Here is a 12,740-nt window from a genome sequence, read left to right as displayed (position 1 = left end):
TTTGAATTTCTTCTATTCCCTGACCTGCTGCCTATGGTTTATGTTACAGGAGAGGTCACGGTGCTGCAGTACAGAAAACCCAACAATACGCAGAAAATATAACACAAAGAATATGATATGGAGAAGATATGACGTAAGGGAGCCTTGCTTCTTCTAAGGATGTCCTGAACCCAAGCACCGTGACTCCCACCTGCAGCTGAGGCAAACCCCCTCACGCCGCCCACTATCCTGCTCTTTTGTACGTGACTAGACCACGAGAGAAACCAAAAATAAAAGAGAAACCCGAAAGCGAGGCGTGCAAAGTTTATTTTCGCTTTCCCAGCATAGGAACAAGAGGCCAGCCCCCGAGGAGGCTCAAGGGCTGCTTCGTGCCAAAAAAAAAAAAACAAAAAAAAACACTCATGAGCCAACTCGGGGAGGCGGCGAGGGGATCCCCTCGGCCTGGGGAAGGCAGAGCAGGTCGTTCCCAGGCGTCGGGGGGACTGAAATCGGCCCGGCGGCCGCGCCGCCGCTACAAGGAGGAGAAGTGAGGCCCGGCCCCACCGCTTCCGTCGCCCGGTTCCTCCCCGGGGCCGCCCCCTCCCGGCGTTCCCCGGCTCCGGAAGCGGCTGACGACAATAACAAACAGCGGTGGCGGCTGCGCCCCGGCTCCCCCGGCCCCGCACCGCCCGTTCCTCGCCTGCCTGAGCCGCTCGGGGGGGCCCCCGCCCAGCCGCCGGGCCCGGGGGGCGCCGTTGCCGCCCGCCCGCCGCACGATGCGCGGGGCCGCCGCCGCCGGCCCCCGGGGTGAGTGGTGCTGGGAAGGGCGGGGGGGCGCGGGCCCCTGGGCCGCCCCGTTCCATCGTAGGGAGCCGCGGGGAGGCCGGCGGGGGGCTGTCCGGCTCCACCGCCTTGCCGCAAGGGGGCTCGGCGAGGGCTGGGAGGCGAGGAGTCGGGGTACGGGGGGGTGGTAGTGATGGCGGTGGTGGGGACCCCCGGGCGGGCGGGTTGGGGCGCTCCCTGTCCGCGGCTTGACGGCGGAGCCCTGGCAGCGAAGTTGCTCCGAGGGATGACTCAGCCGGCCTGCGCCTCCCTGCTCGCCCTCGGCGGCAGGCAGGCAGGCAGGGCAACGTCGTGCTGGCCAGGGCTGACCTGCCGCCCTCTCGGCTCTTGGCTTCTTTCTGCTCCCCAGGGAGCCGTACCCCGCGTCCAGCCTTACCCTGGTTTACCCTTGCTGTGGGGCCGGCCGGGGCTGGCTTTGCTTCTGCGGTGACCCCAAAGTTTTGTCTGACTGCGGGGTGGAGGTAGGGCTGCTAACCTGGCTGCTGGGGGAATCGCATGAGCAGAGCCTGGCATCGCCGTCTTTCTTTACTTTATCTAGAGATTAAAGAAAAACAACTCGTGCCTGAAACCAAGGTACTCAGCAGTAACCTTGACATGTTAGTTTAGCCCTCTTTTAGCCGTAGTTGTTTTTACTCTACCATCTGTTTCATGCCTGAAGTAATTAAGTGGTGCGTTCTGTCGGCGAGCCGAGCAATGCGTTCACATTTAAAGTTGCGCCTGTATTTCACTTTGGGAGAGAATGAGCAGGTCGGATGTCTTTCCTACCACTACGTAAATGTGAGAAGTGGTTGGCGTAGTAGGCTTTCTGGAAGAACTACGCTTCTGAAATCAATGGGTTGATTGCACAGTATAAGTTATCTTAACTGTGTTGGAAAAGTAATGAAGATGGAAAAAGATGCATCTTAGAGTTGAAGTTCGTATAGCTTGGCAGTAGCATGAGGAGTACTAGATAATAGAAGCACTTCATAACTTCATAATAAAGCAAGCTTGTGCACACTTATGATATATTTATGTTGTGGACCTAAAATAAATTAATATCTAGTACTTTGGGATGTTCTTAGGAGATGAAGCACATGGAGAAGGGACTTTGCTGTTAATTAATGTTTTCCCTTACAATTTAGCACCAAAGAACAAATACTAGCAAGAAAGAAATTGGATGTACAAATCATTAAGTTTAGTTTAAATAAAAGTGTGCAGAGGATACAGTTATACTTACTCTAAATGCCATCTAGAGCTCCAAATGGTTTTATTTTATGGGGAATAGTGAAGAGAATTTACCTGAGAATGTGGAGAAAAGGACTTGAGCAGTGCCAGTTATGGAGCCAGAAACAGAAGCAGGAATCTTTGGGATAATAGATTAGTGTAAGATAGATGTACCTGCACTTTGGAGGTATGTTAACATTGTACACTTTGTATAAATAGCTGTATGTTTTGTAGGTTTAAAAAAAAAATCACAAAACCAACCAACCCCACTATATATTGTACTGTAATCTGTTGATCTGGCCTTTTGCTCGGCACAGATTTGGGTTAGTAGTGTCTGAGATCTTCCTCAAGGGGCTGGCTCTCTCCCCATGTCATGTTACCATATTTATAATTAGAAGTGTACCAAGCAGATTTGCGCCTGCTGGAGGAGAGGGCAGCGGTTATTTTGAGGTCTTTTGTGTTGTCTGTTTAAAACATGGTTTGTCCCTCCGTGTACTTCCAATATCGCTAAGGTTATACATAGTTTTGCAAAACTTGAAGTGAAAAACACTTCAAAAAAAAAGCTACAAGGCTATTTGTAAATTTCTTAGAATTTCAGTTATTCTGGTTAAACTGGAGGTAGGTTTATGTGGGAGGATAGGAATGGTGTGTGTCCTTCTGCTCCTTTTGATATGAGAGTGACAGTTGGAGTAGAATTGTTGGAAAGTTTTCCTTATGTTATCCTGTGGGGTTGGTTGTTATCAGTGTGTTCTTATGCCTTTGTTTTTAAAGTAATAATTTTAGTGGATGACTGGCTCTGCTCTGTGAGGATCTTGAGGCTTGTATTGCAAAGTTTGGGTTTGCTCACATACTACGGTAAAATGAAACAGGTCAAAATGAAAACTATTGTGTAAGGTGGGTACTCTGAAAAGTATAGCGTGCATACCAGGCTGTCTCACGAGCTGCTCCAGAGTCATTTGGACAGTGTCCAGGCTGCTATGCCTCTCCTTCTGCATGTGTGTATTGCTCAAGAACAGTTATGCTCCTGATGTTGGTCTGTAGCTCCATGATACTACACGAGGAGTTTCCGAAAAGGGGAGAAAAAAAAAAATCTAATACCCTACCAACTTGGCACCAGAGCATTAGCTGTTAGTGAGGTCCTTAGAAATAGTAATCTGTGAAGAAGCAAAGCTTGATTACAAGATGCAGGCTTACGTAATGTTATATTATACTGCAAGGCCTGGTTGAATGCACTGATACCAAGCAAGCAAAAAAAAAAAAAAAAAAATGTAAATTACTAACCTAGTTGCTAGAGTTCATGCGTGCATTTTGTAGCCGATTTTTCAGAATAATGATTTCTGTGTACAAGTTTTTATGATTTTTTTTGTCATAAAAGCTTGCAGTGTGATTGATGGTGATAGAGAAATCACTAACAGTAACTTGTTCGGGGAACTAGTTAGGGATTCCGTGGTGGTTATTGCGAAAGTCACTCCTCTATGGGCTAACTCATGTTGCAGATCTGCTTTTAGTTCAGATTTGAGTTCCGTTGGAAGACAACTAGCCATGTATCAGCTGTTTCCCTTTGTAAGCAGGGTTGGAAGTGGATATATTTTGATGTTTTCTAAAGACAATGGGATTTTAACACATCTGGATTGTTAATATCTAAATTATATTGTTGGCATTTGTTGATAGAAATATCAAAACAAATTTATTGATGTAAAAACTTTTGCTCAGAGATTCAGGTAGGGCTGGTTGCTCTTAAACGACTAGGAGAAGCCCCTGGGGTGTGAGGAGAATTCTTGCTTGTCTTCTGTCCATCTCCACATGTGTATTTTCCTTTTGTTGTTGGGGTTTGCAGTTGGGGTTTGCATTGCTCCAGCAGGGTTCTGAGCTCAAGCAACCAACGGCAGTTGCTAGTGGAGCTTTTTTATGTGCATCCAAGATGCTGACAGTTTCTTCTGGGAAGAGATTTTGCAGCTGGGCCTGCTGCCTTTATCACATCAAGGTAAAATGATTACGGAATGCTGTATATAAATCTCTAGTAGCTGGTGTACCTAGAAAATCAGCTGTTGTAGAATGTGGTAGCCTGCTTTCTGTGACTTAAAGTGTTATATGAATTTCTCTCCAATATGTATTGATTACCTGTTGATTGAAAATGAAATGTAAAGTTGCTTTGGCTAGGTGGGTTCCAGATGTCTTGCTGTGTTATGCCACTCCGACTTCAGAACTTTTCGTGCTATGAATAGCTTTTCTTACCTGCTAAGGATTATTTTTGAAACGCTATTTTTGCTTTTTTTTTTTTCTGGAGTTTGGGAAAGTTTTGGTAGTGTGTGTGGGGGAGTAGTGTGTTCGTTATTTGAATTGCCCGCTTTTTATTTGGACAGATGAGTTGAAACTAGTGTCTATATGATAGAAACACAGCACAGCAATCTTCATTACTACTCTTGAAGATACGTTTGAAAGGCCAGCATGGTGTTTTCAGTTTGAACAGATTGAAAACAACGTGTATTTTTGAGGTAGAAAGTGGCACTGGAGAAGTAATTAAAGGGCAAGTTTGACTTTCATCACGAAGTCACAGATCAGACCTCTCTTAGCAAAGCTGCAATATAAAATCTATTCAGGATGGCACTTTGCTGAGACCTGATTTCTATGAACATTTGAGATAGCTGCTTCTAAATTCCCAAATTTTGTGTTCATATTCTGTTTTGTGACTGATCTTATCTTGTAACTTATCTCCCCTTTTTATATGGTTGAATGTTTGTGCTCCATTCTGTAAAATATGCTCTTTTGTCTATTACATGTGTTGCAGAAATGGCTGCAGCAATTCTCATTCTTTTTCCTTTTGAATGGCGGTGTTTTCATGATATTGCAGGGATTATAAATGTCAGTGTTTTATCTCAAATTTTATTTTGGGTTCGTCGCTGCCTACTAGCTGTGATGGTATGTCAAAAGTATGGATATTCGTTTCTTACTTAGTGTAGTTGTGCTTGGGTTAGGCAGTTTACACTGATAAAATGGTGCTTGTATTGATACAGTTTTCCTTCCATCCTCCAGTGTGTGTATTTCTATTAAATTCAGATGAAATGAAGGTTGTTATGTAAGAATATATTGTGTAACTGGACTAGGAGCTCTTTTATAGTATATAATGCTTATGTTATTGTTACATTGCAAGTATTTTACTAGTAAACTCGAGATGATTTGTCTATTGTAATTAAAAATACTCTGTACAGATACTTGTGTTACCTACTAATTGGAAGAGACTTGATGTAAACCGAATGAACGCTTTAAACAAAAACCCTAAAATATCTCTTACAAAACTTCTCAGATCTCAGTCTGAACAAAAAGAGGGGGTGGAGTGTGTAAATTTGCCTTTACTTATCTTATGTGGAAGACTCAAAGATAAAGTACGCTTTTTTTTCAATTCATGGGTATATGATACAACAGAGCAATTTCACATTAATGTTCTGTCAACACAACCAGAGTTTAATAAGGTGGGGGTACAGTTGTCATACATAAAGAGTTGTGGGTTTTGTTGTCTGTGTTTTTTTTGTCCGAGGTTGTCTGTTTCATAAGTTGGTGATATTCCATGGAAGGATTTATTGATGCACTTTGTTAGTTGTTTTAAACTGCCAAAGATTTAGCCAAGAAAGGTAAAGAGGCTAGTTGAAGAGGAAGTAAAATCGAACTTCAAGAAGCTGTTTAATAATATTCTTCATACCCATCCAGCACTTCTTCTCATTTCTTGATACATTGCTGTTATCTTTCAGATTGATTCCAATAGAGACCTGAAGTAGATTTGTAATTATGTAATATGCAAATAGAGCAGTAAGCTGATTTGCCAAAAATCTAGATATGATTTTTTTGAAATGTGTTCATAGGGAGGATATGAACTCTGCATGTTCGTAAGTATCCATATGAAGAAGAAAAAGTTTGAAACCGTTTTGGAAGTTGCTGATTATTTGAAGATTTTACCATGATTATGGTAGTGTTGTTTCTAACTTGCTACAGCAAAGTAATCCAGTTTTCTGCATCTAACTATGGAAGGTTGCACAACTGAAAGTTGATGCAGGGAGAGGAGCAGAAGGACAACTGGCTGAGGAGGGGACACTGCTGCTCGTGCTCTAATCAGTGTTTGTGGTCTTGGTTAGCCAGAGAGAGAGTGGTAAAGAAGGAGAGGCATTGCTGCTGACTTGTCTGATTTTGGTGTAAGAATTACAGGAATTTTTGTTGGCTGTTTCTTACAGAATTGTTTGCAAACACTGCGTAATTTTACATGCTAATCATTTTTAAAAGAGCTTATTACAGGGAAACCTCCCCACCAGTATGGAGTCAGTAACTTGAATAAAACCACCTGAAGCTCTACATACCCAAAAGCACCATTCTTTGCAAAGCATTAATCTCCATAATTGGAGAGAGATGTGTAGTCTGGCAAAATTACACTTTAAAAAAAAAAAAAAAAGCTGACTAAACCTTCAGTTAACTTTGCAAAAGACAAAGTTGCAGGCAGCTGTGCAAAGACTGTTTCCATCAATTAAAAAAAAAAAAAGGAAAAAAAAAGAAAAAGCACTTTTACAAGCTGTGGGCTGTTTCCTAGCAATAAGAATGTCAGAAAACCTTGATTTGTTTTCCAACTTCTACTTGTTAACCAAGGCACAGAAATTTCCCTTTCTGACAGATAAGAGATGTGGGGTTTTGCAAAAGCCAGTCAACTTTTTTTTCTTTTTTACTGTTGGAGAAGAACTTTTGCCTGATTCATTATGTGGATTGTGTTTTGGCACAAATACAGTGAAAAGAGTAATGTAAATAGATGCTAGCCCTCAGAACTGAAGTTTTATAATTATATACATACGGAATCGTGACATAATGTCTAATAATGTGCTCTTTGCCTCATAAACGTGCTTGAAACTATTCTTTTCTTACAGTTCCTGGTACAAGTTCTGTCTGAACTTGAAAGAAGCTGCATTGTTTGGGCCACCTCAATTTCAAAGCTACTCTTTGAGGCATGATGTTTTCTTACCTGCCTGGCTGCAGTCGCTTCTGGTCTCATGCTCTTCCACCCTTGGTGGTGTTGGGGACCCGTGAGGGTCTTGCTCCACCTGCCCTGCTGGCAGGGAGAGCAGAATTAGCTCCCACATAATTCTGAGTTGCTCCTTTATTCATACATACGATGGTCATGTGTAACACCTATTTTGTGAAAAGCTAAGAACAAAGTTGGCATCGTGCCAAATGCCCAATGAAAATAAAAGTAGAAAATGCCTTTTACATTCTGAATTACTGAGTTTTGAAATTCCTCATTAGTGAATTGGGAAGTAGGGACTTGGCACGTTTCCTGGTTCCTGTGCAAAATTGCAGCTTCTTTCCTGCCTTCAGAGTGGAAGGGACTTGCTTTGCTGACCAGCCTGTGGCTGTGAGGGCTGCTAACAAGGCAGGGGCTGTCAGAGGCGCTTTAATTAAGTAACCGCTTCTGTGCCTGACGCACATCTCGGCACAGTATAAATAGAGCTCCAGATGGCACCTTGCAGATGTCAGGGATTGACAGCCTTTCTTGAAGACTACTACACTGTGGCTTCAACATGAGATTTTTAGGACTTGTTGTAAGGTGGCCGTGGGAGATAGGATTTCCACCTGGAGTAACATGCATCTTGGTCATTAGGTGTGGCCTGGTTTAAAACTTTTTGAAGGGGTGGGCGATGGGGTTTCTCTCTGCATCTGGGTCAGGAGAGGCCCTGTTGTTGATTCATCAGGCAGCACAGCCAGCCGTATCATGGGCAATGTCAAAAGCAGCATGGCCAGCAGGGCGAGGGAGGTGATTGTGCCCCTCTGCTCTGCCCTTGTGAGGCCCCACCTGGAGTTCTGTGTCCAGGTCTGGGGCCCCCAGCACAAGAAGGGTGTCGGGCTGTTAGAGCAGGTCCAGAGGAGGGCCATGAAGGTGATCAGAGGGCTGGAGCACCTCTCCTAGGAAGACAGGCTGAGAGAGCTCTGGATGTTTAGACTGGAGAAGGTGCTGGGGAGACCTTGTAGTGTCCTTCCAGTACCTAAAGGGGGCCCACAGGAAAGCTGGGGAGGGACTCTTTGTCGGGGGTGCAGTGACAGGACAAGTGGCTTTAAACTAAAAGAGGGTAGGTTTAGATTAGATATAAGGAAGAAATTCTTTACTTAGAGGGTGATGAGGCACTGGCACAAGCTGCACAGAGACGCTGCCCCATTCCTGGAGGTGTTCAGGGCCAGGCTGGATGGGACTCTGAGCAATCTGGTCTAGTGGGAATTGCCCTTGCCCATGGCAGGGAGGTTGGAACATGGGATCTTTAAGGTCCCTTCCAACCCAAACCATTCTATGATTTATTGAAGAAGTTTGGAATTTGTTTTTTGAAGTGCCTCTTAAAGCATGTTTCCTTTCAGTTGCCCAGATAAGGGTATGCATTTGCATTGTGTTTTAGAAATGAAGCTGTTTGTGTTGCTAAAAATATTAGTGAAGAATGTAGTGAGGTCATCCTGTCTATTTTTCTGGGTGGTTGCAGTGGTCTTTTGCAAAATTAAGAGATTTTTGGTTAGAAGCATTGGTGGCAATAATGAGGAAAGCTCCTTGACGTCTGCTTTTAGAGGTGATCTTACAGCATGAAGAAAGGTGTTTTTTTCCTTAAATTCAATTTTAGTCTCTATGTTCCCTCTCCTTTGATATTAGTAAATGTGATGTTAAATTCTTTGCTTCTGAAGTGAGGTGTGGAAGCTAGATCAAGAGATTTTTTTTTGAGAAGGGCACCAGAAAAAAAAGCAAGAAAATAGAGGTAGAACACAGATTTGTAGAAGAAAGCAAATTGAATTGGAAGGAACATTCTGTGCTAGTCTACTACTTTGTCTATTATAGAGTTGCCTAAGTTGAAGTGAAACAGGAAATCCTGCTCAGAGGAGAACAAGGTGAAATCATGGGAATTGCAGCAGCTCAAAGGCAAAACTTAAATTTTTGCTGCATGGACATGAAGGGCAGCTTAATAAAATGATAATGTGCTCCAGAGTTGGTTCTCCATCCCCAGAGGTAATGAAGGTGTATTCTCCTTGAGGAGAGATGTACTCCAAATACGGTGTTCACTGAATGAGGAATACAATGTGAGTCTTTTTAGCATGTGACAGACTTGTCAGACTTCACCTCGGATGAATTGCCCTTTTGGCAGGTGGGAATTCAACACTGATCCCCTGTGAGAAACCAGGCCCTTGTAATCACAGGTAATATTTGTGACTCATATTGGAGGCAATATCTATTACCTGTAACGTAGCCTCAGTAAGAGAAGAGAAGAGAACTGTCCTTTATTAGCTTATACAGATGATGTTCATAAAGAGCTATTGCAATGTCTAATCATTAGCAATGTGGAAAATTGCAGGCTTTTGAGTGAATAACGAGGGTACTGCCCTGCTTAGGTACTTAAAAGCTAGTTCTGTCTGTTTTTAGAGCCATGCTCCTTCCAACCTGGAGATAAGCGCGGGGGCAAGGAGTTCGATCTCCTTGGTCCACTCTGACCTTGGAGGTGAAGCACTGATGAGTACAGCACTTACTTGGCAGATATGAAGTAACGCTTCCCCACTAAAAGAAAGGTACCCTATACTGCTGATGCATTGCTGTTCCCTCTTGAACCCATGGGTTTTATGGGAAGCCGTGACTTTGGCATAATTTAGTTTAAGTTCTAGGTGCTTAAATAAAAATGTGTTAACTTGGATTACAGACAAAACTTGAACAACCCAGTTCATAAAGGAGGCATGGAAAATGAGATGTGAAAAAAAAAGCACACAAAGAAACATACAAAGGGGAGAGAGAGAGGAGGAAAAAAAAAGTGCGAACTGAAATACTAGAATATTGTAGAGGAAACCTGATAAATTTAAAGTGAAGTTGATGATGCCCCTTTTAACACAAACAGCAAAAATAAACATTGATTGCCGTCTTTGTCCTACCCTGCATGCTGTATTCTAGTGTTTGGGTTAGTGAAGTTGGAAAGAATTGCACTGTGAAGCAGTGGAACGGTCAGGGTGGGATGATGGAGCAGGGATTCTGCACTTAGTGGGAGAAGTGGATGGCTAATGTAGCCATAGGATTATTTGTGGAGTGCTGTGAAACCCATGATGTCTGTGCTGTAGTTACAAAAAGGGAAGGTCTGTAAACAGACATTCATTTCCTTTTACAGATGTAGAAATAACGAGCATATTCTGAACTAAATAAGCTGCATTTTAAAATTTCTAAACAACATACATTGAAAGTATTGATCACCACAGACTTCAAAAGTTCACAGTTGTTTCAGAGTTTATATTGGATAGGACAAGCTTGCAATATTCTTGTGAAGTGAAGCAGATGTAATTGTATTGCAATGTAAACACAACACAGAGCAATGAAATAAATGTTATATTGTCAGCATAACATATTCCTGGCTGTTTTTGGCGTTAGCTAATGTAACAAAATACACATCTGAGTTACTTCTTGAAGGTTTTTCTGCTTTGTGCTATTCTTACCTTCACTTTTTATCATCTTAATCATTTTTTATATTCATTTGTACTATGTTCTGTCTGCTCCGGCAGTTACTACAGCAATTCCTCTTTTCAAATTTTTGGCACTTTTAAATGACGTTGTTAATAATTCCTGGGTGTTGATCATACAAGCTTCCACCCCATGACTTGAAAGATCTTATTTCTATGATAGCATTGACCTGATGGTGCAGGCAGGTCATGCGGTTCAGACAACAAATCTGGGTGGACAAGTCATTTCATTACAGCTTCTAATTACATAGTTAGCAGCTTTGTCTTCAGTAGTTGTCAAATTTTGTAATTTTTCAACCTCTTTTAAAGTTGCTGGAAATAATTCATCAGCGTAACACTAAAAATCCTAACTAACACTTGTATACTATGTAACAGTGTAACACATTGTGAAATTCTCTTAACATACTATTGAAGTAATGCAAGCAGAAGAGTAATAAAATGTATTTGTTTATGGGTATGTTCTGTTGAAACTTGATGGTTCCTGATTTTCACTCCAAGCTTATGTTAAAAACTTGTGTTACTGCTGAATCATATTCTTGAATTCTAGGAACAAACCTAAAAGCTGATTTGTGGTATGGAGCTGACCTTACTTGTGTTAGCCTACTTTAACCTTTTTGAAGAAAAAAGATTGAGGCACCTGTGACTGAATTTCATGTGTATCTATCTCCCTTTAACTAATCTTGGACGTTGTTGGGCAAACTCAGGCAGGCGTTATCCAGAGATGCGAGAATAGTGAGAGCTCTCAATGTTAAGTTTCTTCAATTGTTGAGAAAAGAAGCAGCTTGGGAGACCCTTGGTCCTATCTTCAGATGATGGCCCCTGCTAGATGGAGGGCTGCAGCCTGCCTTCCTTATTCCTTAGGGAATGTGCAGGAAAACTCAACATTCAAAGCATATATTTTCTAAAATCTTGCTTCATGTGACTCCTCTGCTCGTGGAAGTACTTAATGAATTTTGTGGCAACCGTGGGAGTGGGTAAACTCTACTTTTTTCTTCTTCTTCTTTAAATAGTAACCTAACAGTGTGAACATAAAAATTTGTCCTGCTTGTCTGAGCATACTTCAGTTCCCTCAGGATTGTTTGTTAGCTTGTTTGGTGAAGTGTTGGGTGGAAGAAACAATACTTGGTTTCTGACTTCTGAATGGTCTCAGAGGAATTAGAAGGATAGAGGTTATAGTACTGGGGTCCTTCCTTGTGGTAGAAGTAGTTTCTTATGATTTATGGTAACATCCATTACTTCAGTCTAAAACAAGTATTCATAAATTTATTTTGCTTGAGTACAACTGCTGATAGCCAAAGGAGGATGCTTCAGTTAGTACTTTTCCCAATGGTGATACTTAAGCACATTGCTTTTTTTGTCATACTGCACCTTTACTTCTGACTGGGTGATGTATATGCCTTTTGAATGGGAGGAAAGAGGGAGTGTGCAGGAATGGAGGAAGATAACTTAAAAGCTCAAATAACAAACTGCCTGACAAACTGCCATCTGTTCCATGCACGTAAAATGCAGTTGTGTAATCTTTCCCTTGATCATAATGTTTACAAATTCAGGATGAAGAGAGTTTGTTTCCAGTTTACTGTTAGAGGCATGGGTTGCGTAAAACAAGTTACATGTTCTAATGGTTTTGGGGCTTCAGCAATCCTATTTTTAGTAGTGGATTATCACCCTTTATAGTGTCTGATCATCTTCTCAGAGAGCTTGCTCGGGTATTAACATGGTAGAAATAACGTTTGTTTCAGTTTGATTGTGCACTTTCCTGACTGCTTTTGTACCAGTTGAACTGAACGAGTTACTGAGCCCTGCTGCTTGTCACCGCCTCCTTGCCAAGGGCTCCTTCTCCTTCAGCGTGCTACCAAACTGATAGCAGTTAAAATGAACTAAATTGGCATAAAAAGCCCACTTTTGCTGATCTGGCTCACTTTGATTGTTGTATTTTTAACAGCATTTCTGGGAGAGGAAGCCCATGGCAAAGATGCCAGTGATGAGCAGCTGGGTCTGGTAACATCTTTAGTTTAGGAAAATGCCTCTTTACTCTGTTTTTTCTTAGATCAATTGCATTGTGTTTTGAAGCTTAACACCATATCAGCATTACTCTTAGCATCGTATCAGAATTTTGCACCAGTTCTGAAGAACACTTGGTTAATGGAAATACAAGCAGTTCTTTTTAGTGAACTAACTTTACCTCCTTGTAAATACTGACAAATGTTGCAGTGATTTTA

General features: G+C 42.2%; 1 protein-coding gene across 2 annotated transcripts in view; it reads left to right on the top strand.

The window, feature by feature from the left end:
* The first annotated feature begins 600 nt into the window (after positions 1 to 600).
* The window catches only part of RB1CC1 (RB1 inducible coiled-coil 1), a 78,066-nt gene continuing 65,926 nt past the window's right edge, over positions 601 to 12,740 (top strand). For both annotated transcript variants that reach the window (XM_040550422.1, XM_040550421.1), the window contains exon 1: positions 601 to 786. The gene's annotated coding sequence lies outside the window, so the exon portion shown is untranslated. The remainder of the gene's footprint in view (positions 787 to 12,740) is intronic.

The sequence above is a fragment of the Cygnus olor genome, chromosome 2, assembly GCF_009769625.2.
Source record: "Cygnus olor isolate bCygOlo1 chromosome 2, bCygOlo1.pri.v2, whole genome shotgun sequence".
NCBI lineage: Eukaryota > Metazoa > Chordata > Aves > Anseriformes > Anatidae > Cygnus > Cygnus olor.
Note: the sequence above shows the minus strand (reverse complement) of the source record. Positions and strands in the feature narration are given on the sequence as shown.